Below are 8,900 nucleotides of genomic sequence, written 5' to 3'. Positions count from 1 at the left end.
TACACAAATATAATTTCCCCATAAAGTGTGAAAACATTTTTTGATTACAGTGCCTGTAAGTTTGTTGTTTGTTTATTTATTTATTTTTGTGCTGGGAATTGAATACAGAGGTGTTCTACCATTAAGCTACATCCCTATCCCTTTTTATGTTTTACTTTGAGGCAAGGTCTAAGTTACCCAGGCTGACCTTGAACTCATGATCTTTCTGCCTCCCAAATCATTGGAATTACCAGAGTGAGCCACCACACCTGACTGTTAAAAGATTTTTATTTTTTTAAATTTTGTTTTGTCAGCAGCACATATTTATTATTCATGAGTGGTCAAAGAATTATGAGATCTATTATTATTATAACCACACATATGAAATGTTATTTAGCAACATGGGATGAAAAGAATAGTTCTATATTTATATTTAAAAATACACATACATACTCTTTCAAATGTTCACCATCACTGCTAGGAAAGCAGGAGGCATCAAACTGCAGAAGTTCCCATATACATAACATATTGAAGTATCTCAAGCATAAAAACTGTACTTAAGTTGCAAAAATAAAGTTTCTTTCTTCAAATATTTTGATCTTCGCTCAAGCAAAGCACAAAATGAACACCAATGATTTTTGTATGACTTCACACTTTAATCAACATACGAGTCAACAGCTTAAAAAAAAAACAAACCTGAAAATACAGAACTCGTAGAAATGAACAATGCATTTCATACAAAATAAGTCTACAGCAGGTCTGATTCATCCTGGCTCTAAATATTTAAGAATTATAATTTTATTTCAAACTGCAAATTCAGCCAGAACAAATATGATAAAAATCATCACTAAATAAAGCATCATTGCCCTGTAGTTTCTTTAGACAATTTCACTAGTGTAAGAATATCATTTACCTGAAAGATTTTGAGTCACAATTAAAGAGTACCCATACATAACTATTTCCTTTTTTCTTTAAAAAGTGCCACAAAATATATACTTTTCATTAAAAAAAATAATAATAAACTAGTGAAAGACTGTCTCCTTCTCTTGTCAATGAGGAAAGGCCAGAGTGATTCCTTGATTCCAATTTGAAATGGTGTTAGCTGGCCAATGCCCAAGGTCTCCAATTTGGAGCAGTCAAGCTGAGCATTATGTGGACATTGTGCTCCTATGACTGGGCTGTCAGTGATAGGTCTTAAGTGACTCCTGGGGAAGTTGAAGGCATCTTCAATGCACATGCCATTTCATACTTGGTCATCGGTTCATTACCAGACCAATGAAAGGTTCCCTTAATTAATGGGTACAGCATTCTCTTCTCTGCCAGCTGCCAACACACTGTAGCCACATCTTTGACATGTGTGGGAAACCTCTGATGCCAGTGGTCCATGTTTGCTGACTTGTTGCTGAACTGCACTTTGTCAAACATGACCGTCACAGCGCTTTCTTCAAGCTTTTCAACTTCTCCATACAGAACAGGAATTCTCAAAACGGCAGCTTCCAAGTTATTCTTCAGGACTGCCTTTTCTCCTAATTTTGTTTTACCTTACAAATTTAGGGGACTTGGTATGTCTTCCTCACTGTAAGGTGGATCCCTTCCATCAAATAGATAATCTGAGCTAATATAAATGAGAAATGCTCCAATTGCAGCTGCTTCCTTAGCTAAATTCCCAGAAGCATCCACATTAAATTGAGAAGCAGCATCTGGCTGATTCTCTACAACATCTGGTCTTCTCTGCTGCACAATGTGCCAAAGCCAATGTCTCGGCTTGGCACCAGAATCACGAGCCACCACACGCCTTTGTAGGTTCAAACAGCAATTCTTTATTCCAGCTCTCACACTGCCTCCACACAGGTCCAGGGGCAATCGTGTTCTGCCGTCTCCCGCACAATTCACCTACCCCACGAGGCTATCTCCAAACCCCATTTTAATCTCCCGAGAACTCAAGGGAACAAGCAACAGGAACACCCTAATCCCAGCAATAATCTTCAATCTCCAACTTCCCTAAAACCCATTATCTTAAACTGGCAACGCCTTAAACTCAAGGAGCCGGTTACTTCCTCAAACCTGATCAGCTCTAAACCCGGATCCGCCTTGGTCCTTGAGCAAGGTCACCTTATTAAAGCATGCATGCAATGTCCCATCGAATGTCCTCTAAGCAGCATGGGGTACGCTTGGCAAGGAAATTTCGATGCGTCATTCCTACTTGGTAATGGCCCTCAGCAACAATGTACTATGACATGAGGCTGAAATTCATGAATGATGTGATGAACTGCATTAGAATTCAACAGATTATTAACCTGTCCAAATTAACCTCTTCTAAAACCACAACCAACAGCATACCAGTTATTCTGCTGAGATTCTTTGTATACAGCTCTGCCAAGGAGTCCAATGGCATCAGTAATTAGAGCCCGCCTTCTGGGGATGTTTACTTTCTCCTAACCCACCATGCACAACGGAGCAGCTGCCACCTCTCCAAGCGTGCTGTATCCCACTGACACCCTCTGTCTTTGTGAGAGAAAGTGAAGCTGAAATCAGAACTGTTTTCCACTCTCTGTTGGCTCACATTGTCAATTTGGAAGAAGTGCCTCACTTGTTGTAAATGTCCAGTTCTTAATCTGTAAAGTGGAGTAAATATCTGTCTGCTTCTGCTCATGGGTATGGTGAGAGGAGGAGGAGTTAATGCAATAATATATGTAAATGAATGAAGTATTTTTTTTTGAGAATGATGATTTTTATTAGTAATCAATAAGTTGGAATGCCATGGCTCAGTTGCTGCAGAGTAAAGTACTGAGTTACCACTGCCTGACTGGGAGTTGGTTCTGTTTCCTGAGCATTGCCAGAAGGCAACTTTTAGTCAAAGGGGAAAGGTGTGAGGGAGGAATTCAGGCCCTGGGGCAGACACAGGATCAAATTTGGCTTTAGCCAATTAACTAAAGGTGACTTTGGGAAAGTCACTTCAGTTTTTACATCAATGTAATTATAAAAAATGTTGATTTTTTTTTTATAATTAGAGAACTACTGTTTAATTCTGATCTGTATTAAGTGTCCAAAAGGAAACTTCAAATACATACTAAATCCTGATTTCATATAATTTCTAATGTTCAGTATGTTGATGTGCAACATATTTTCTGTCACTTTATGCAAATTCCTCAAAATAGAGAACAAATCATAGTATCCATCCTGACTCTTGTAAGTAGCATACTGCAACAGTTGGTTCCTGTCAGCAAATGATCTTCAATTTTGCTGTTTTGTGTCTGAGTTTGACTACCAGGTTGAAGATTCAACTACTAGGAAGTTGGGCTTTAGGAGATGTCCAATTCTTTACTTGGACTGATGCATTTATTCTGATTTCCATGATGGGTTCAGTATAAATAATTATTTCAATTGTTCCACAAATATTTATTGAGCACTGACTCTGTGGGACACTGTTGGATTCTTAGGATATAGATATTAACATGTGGATGATAGAATGAGACATTTCAAAATACATCTCCTAAGTATTCCTGAAGGACTGAATTGAGAGTAAGTCACTTTATGAAGGGATAAAAGCTGAACATTTTTTAAAGAATTGATGGAAGTTTAAAAGTACCCCCCCCCCAAAAAAAATTGATGAAAGTCATGATCATCAGATTCTGGAAAAATGAAAATAAATAAAAGCCTAGATATAGTGAGACTGCTAGGAAACAAAGTAACCTGCAAAACCAATTAAAGACAATAGCTGACTATTAGGCTAACAATAGCTTTACCTAGTATTGCTTTTCAGAAGAAAACTTGAAAGTACTGAATGAAAGTAAACCCTTATAAAATGTAATTTAAGTGGAGGTTGAAATAAAATTTTCAAAGATTGATAGTTTATCTCTCCCTTACTAAGTGACTTCACTTCTTAATCTTTTGGAAGGTTACTGGATTTTATCTCTACCCTTTACTTCAACCCTTACTGAAGGAGTTTACCTCTATTTATCTCCCTCTAAGTAGGTGTTCTTGAGGAAATTGAATGCTCCAAGGGAGAAGTGAGATACAAAAAGGAAGCATGAGTGAAGAAATTTGAAAACCAAGTTTCAAATACTTAGTTCATAAAATAATTAAAATGACTAGTTTCAAGAGAAAAAAGCAATGTAGAAATATGCAAAAGTTTATTCAAATTAAGAAATTCTAATTATTATTCAGATGGAAGGAATATATTAACTTAGAGATTGTAACATATTTGATATACTTATTAAATAGTTAATGGCAATCTTATGGTAGAGAAATAAAATTAGTTTCCAAACCAGCAGAAGTTTAAAAAGGAATAAAAACCCAAGTATCCTCTTTCTCTTCTTTGTATCCCAAAAAGAATGGATTGGAAGAAGAAAGAGAAGATACTCAGCAAAACAAAAAACAACAACTCCACAACTAAATTTTGAATATAAATAGAATGAAAAAGTTAATTAAATTAAAAGACAAATTTCCAGAATGGTTTTTATCTCTTTTAATAAGAAGAACTACTAAAGCCAGGAATGGTAGCAGATGCCTGTAATCCCAGTGACATGGGAGGCTGACGCAGCAGAATTGCAAGTTCAAAGCCAGCCTCTGCAACCAACCAAATTGTTACTAGTGACTTAATCAAAATAATCTGGGTGTCTCTCAGGATCCAACCTAGGTGTCCCTCAATAGATGAATGGATAAAGAAAACGTGGTATATATACTCAATGGAATATTACTCAACTTTAAAGAAGAGTGAAATTATAGCATTTGCCAATAAATGGTTGGAGTTGGAGAATTATCATGCTTAGTGAAATAAGCCAGTCCCACAAAACCAAAGGCCAAATATTTTTTCTAATATGAGAATGCTGATTCACAATAAGGTGGGGGGCACTAGGGAAGAATAGTGTTATCTTAGATTAGGTAGAGGGAAGTGAAGGGAGAGGGGGAGTTGGGGATAGGAAAGATAGTAGAATGAAACAGACATTAATACTCTATGTATATATGTGACTACATGACCAATATGATTCTCAACATGTACACTCAGAAAAATGAGAAATTATATCCCAGCTATGTATTTCAAAGTGCATAAATGTATTTTACTGTCATGTATAACTAATTAAAACAAAAAATTTAAAAAATAATCTGGGGACTACTGGCTAGAAATCTGGAAGAAAAATAAAAGTGGACCCCTCTTTATTGTAGTAGGCAGAATTTGAAATGTTTCTTAAGATCTTTGTTCAGTGTTATTCTTATGATTGTGTTATGTGTTTTATGTGGCCAAACTGACCTCAAGTAGAGAGATTATCATGGCTTATTTGTATGTTTCAGTGAAATCACATAAACCCTCAGAAGAGTAGTAGCAGAAGTCAATTCAGAGTTGAGGAGCTGCAGGAGATGCTCTAATGTGGATGATGAAGGAGAAACTACCATACGTGGAAAGGGCCATGTGACAGGGGATGAGGGTTAGAAGAGCCCATCTCCTGACAAACAGGAAATGGGGACCTCTGACATCTGCAAAGAGCTAAATTCTTCCAAGATTGTGAGTGAACTTGGAAAATAGATTCTCCCAAATGCATCCTTGATGTTCCCTTGATTTTAGATTAGTGAAATCTTGAGCAAATATTTTAGTCCAGACTGAACCCTGAGTTCTGTTAAGCTGTCCTGGACTTCTGACTCAGAAAACTGAGATATAATATTTGAATTGTTTAAAGCTGATAAATTTACGACAATTTTGATAGCAACAACTCAAGACTAATAAAATCCATTATGCCAAAATAAATTCCATATGGATTGATGATGAATATGAATATGAAGATTAAAACTTTCTTCAACAAATTATAATAAATAAAATATAAGTCAAAATACAAAAAAAATATGGGTGAATATTCATGATTCATGAGAGCCCATTAATCTGATATTTAAAAATTTAAATATTTGCACAAAAATCAACCATAAGTTTTATAGTCATAATCTCACCAATAAAAAAGGAACTGAAATTGAAACTATGTAAGTTATCACCTTTTCACTTATATTAACAAACATCAAGTAATTTTTTAATATTAAGGACTATGTACTTTCATTTAATGTTGGTGATATAAATCATTTACTCCTTGAAGAGCAATTTAATAATACCTATCAAAATTTAAAATGCACATACCTGTAGCAACTCCACTTTTTCAAATTTATCCCAAAGATACAACTCATAAAAATGAACATCTATAGACCCACTATCACTTACCCAAAACTCTTAGTATTTTTGAAAGATATTTTGATGTATACAACTGAGTATATCTTGTAACAACTCTAGTAGGAGTTGGGGGTAACAGCCTATAATCAAACAGTTATATATTGGTGAAAAAATACACAAATTCACATTAAGTAGTATAAATAAATATTATAAATAGCCTAACATCTTCTCAACTACAGTTTAGCTGCCAAATGAGCATGCCAAATGAAAATATTTTCAGTTTTGTAAGTTTGGGCCTTGGAATCACAGATAAAAGATGTTAAAATTGAACAAGATTACCTACTGCAGCAGAGTTTTTGTTGTTGTTGTTGTTGTTGTTGTTTTTCCTGTAACAGTAAATGAGTAGAAAGAACTTAAACTTTTTATCCCAGCCTCTAGGTACTGAATAAATAATGGTATCATATTCACAAAATGTATTAAAGTAATAAAAGTATTAAAAAGAGTGAGAAAAGGCTGGGATAGGTATATGTGGATTGTGGATTAAGTGAATAAAACCCAGATACTGTGAAATGTGTCTTTTTGTTTTCATTTGTATCACACACACACTCACACTTGCACATACATGAGCACACACATACACATACCCCACACTCATATATTTACATTTATGCAGTGAAAAACCAGCCTCTACCTCAGAGCAAAGCCTCTTCAAGGAAGGGGGCGTGACCCTTGTCCTTGGAAAGACCCACAGAGCATTCCTAGGCACCTACCCACCCTGCTGAGTTGTTTACCTACAAATAACTGGATACAAAAATTTTAAAGTATTTTAAAAGATAATGACAGCTTGATCATTTAAAGGTTAATATTATGAGACCAACTTCAGAACTAGAACATTTTACCTAAGATTTGTAAAGAGCCCCACTTTACCTGAGACAAGGCTCTGCCTTCCACTTTATAGTGTGTCAGAATGACTCCAAACTAAGCCAGACTTCAGTTCATTTAAAGTTGTATTCAAAGATTGATTTTATTATAAGATCTCAAACAGGGGATATAATGTATGACTCAGCCAATGCTCAAAATTATATACAAGCTAAATATGTTTTTACTCTTGTTAATTTCACTTTGTATTTTTCTTGTAACTAATGCCTATTAATGTTTTGCAGAGGTAATAATTCAAGAACACAAAACCTAAATTAATTTGAGATATAAAGCCATCATCTATAGACAGTAATTGAAAGAAATAAAATGAACCATAAAGTAATGAACATTAGAGTTAAATTCAAGTACTCTTAGTTTAAGACTGATAAGACTGACTTGCTGAATGTTTAAGGCCAAGGTTTAAAGATGAAGGTTAAAATAAAGGGGCCAAGAAAACCAATATTTGGCTCTTGCCCTCTGAGTCAGCCTGAACCTAGGGAAAAGGGGAAGAGCTTTGCAACCCTGGGCCACTTAACCTCCCAATAAGGGAGATTAATGAGATCACTGGAGAATGGAAAGCCAATCAGTGGGCATGCTGCAAAAGAGGAGGGCCATTGAAAAAAGGAGACCCACCTGACGCTTCCAAGGGAAAGCCACATGGTTAGCAAGACCTTGACCCATCCTAACACAAATGGCACTAGCAGAGCTAAAATGCTGCTCACAAGTTCCCCAAGAGTGTCCCCCAAGGGAACTCACCTCACTCTTAACAATAGATGGGAGCAAGTTCAGTTTGAGCATCTTGATCTTAAATACCTAGCAAAAGCAGTCAAAACCAAAGCACAGCCATTCTTTACTTGTATTGACTAGGAACATTTTGATCTATTTCTTTTAATTATGGTTATGGAAAATCCCATGAGAATACAAATATTATTAATTACCTTACATTGTTTTGCTAACAGCTCTACTCAGCTTCTGTATGTGTGTGTGCTTGCTTGCTTGTTGCTATGCTAACCTAACTGCATGTTTGTGTGTGTGTGTGTGTGTGTGTGTGTGTGTGTGTGTGTTTCTGCCTTTAAATATCCTGAATTGTTAAAGGTGGGGCTGCTTTCTGGGGAGACAACTTGATCCTGTGAGAAGCAGACCCAACTGGTCAGAATAAAGACTCTTTAATTTGGATAAACTTGGGACTTGGTGAGTTTTCTAAGTAACCCACCCCACCACACATGTGTTGAAAAGATACCATAAAAAATCAATGAATACCCATGGAGCAGAGTGGGATGGAAGTGGGAAGGGAAAAAGGAGGAATTGTAGAATAATATTGACCAAATTATGCTACGTACATAAATGAATATACCACAGTGAGTGTTATCTTTATGTATATCTATAAAGCACCAATTAAAAATTGAAAATCTACAAATAAATAGAAGAAAGTCCAGTGAGTTAGAGAGAGGTGAGTAGGGAGAGAGAGGAGAGAAGGGAATGTGGAAGTATTGGGGACTTAATTGGAGCATGTTATAATTTATCCATGCATGATTATATCAAAATAAACCCCAATTTTATGTGTAAGTATAATGCACTAATGAAACATAAAAAAAATCTGGAGTGTGACTAGGACACATGATTTTCATAGTACTAGCCTCAGACTCCAAACATTTAGAGACCACTAACCCTGGATTCCTGTGGCAACACTTTTAAGCAAACTTTGGAACCCACAATGCTATTATTTACCCAAAAACCATAGCAAAGACTTTGAAGTAATCAGGGAAATGAGAGGAGCCAGTGGAAAAAATGAAGAAAGGAGAAAACTTTGTGGTTTTCCAGCTTCACTTGGAAGCTTGGCTTCCTGCACTCT

General features: G+C 35.9%; 1 pseudogene; it reads right to left on the bottom strand.

Annotated features, from left to right (window-relative positions):
* Positions 1-934: 934 nt before the first annotated feature.
* On the bottom strand, positions 935-1,902 carry LOC101963105 (methionine adenosyltransferase 2 subunit beta pseudogene; annotated as a pseudogene).
* Between the last annotated feature and the right edge of the window lie 6,998 nt (positions 1,903-8,900).

Source organism: Ictidomys tridecemlineatus, chromosome 11 (assembly GCF_052094955.1).
Source record: "Ictidomys tridecemlineatus isolate mIctTri1 chromosome 11, mIctTri1.hap1, whole genome shotgun sequence".
Classification (NCBI taxonomy): Eukaryota; Metazoa; Chordata; class Mammalia; order Rodentia; family Sciuridae; genus Ictidomys; species Ictidomys tridecemlineatus.
Note: the sequence above shows the minus strand (reverse complement) of the source record. Positions and strands in the feature narration are given on the sequence as shown.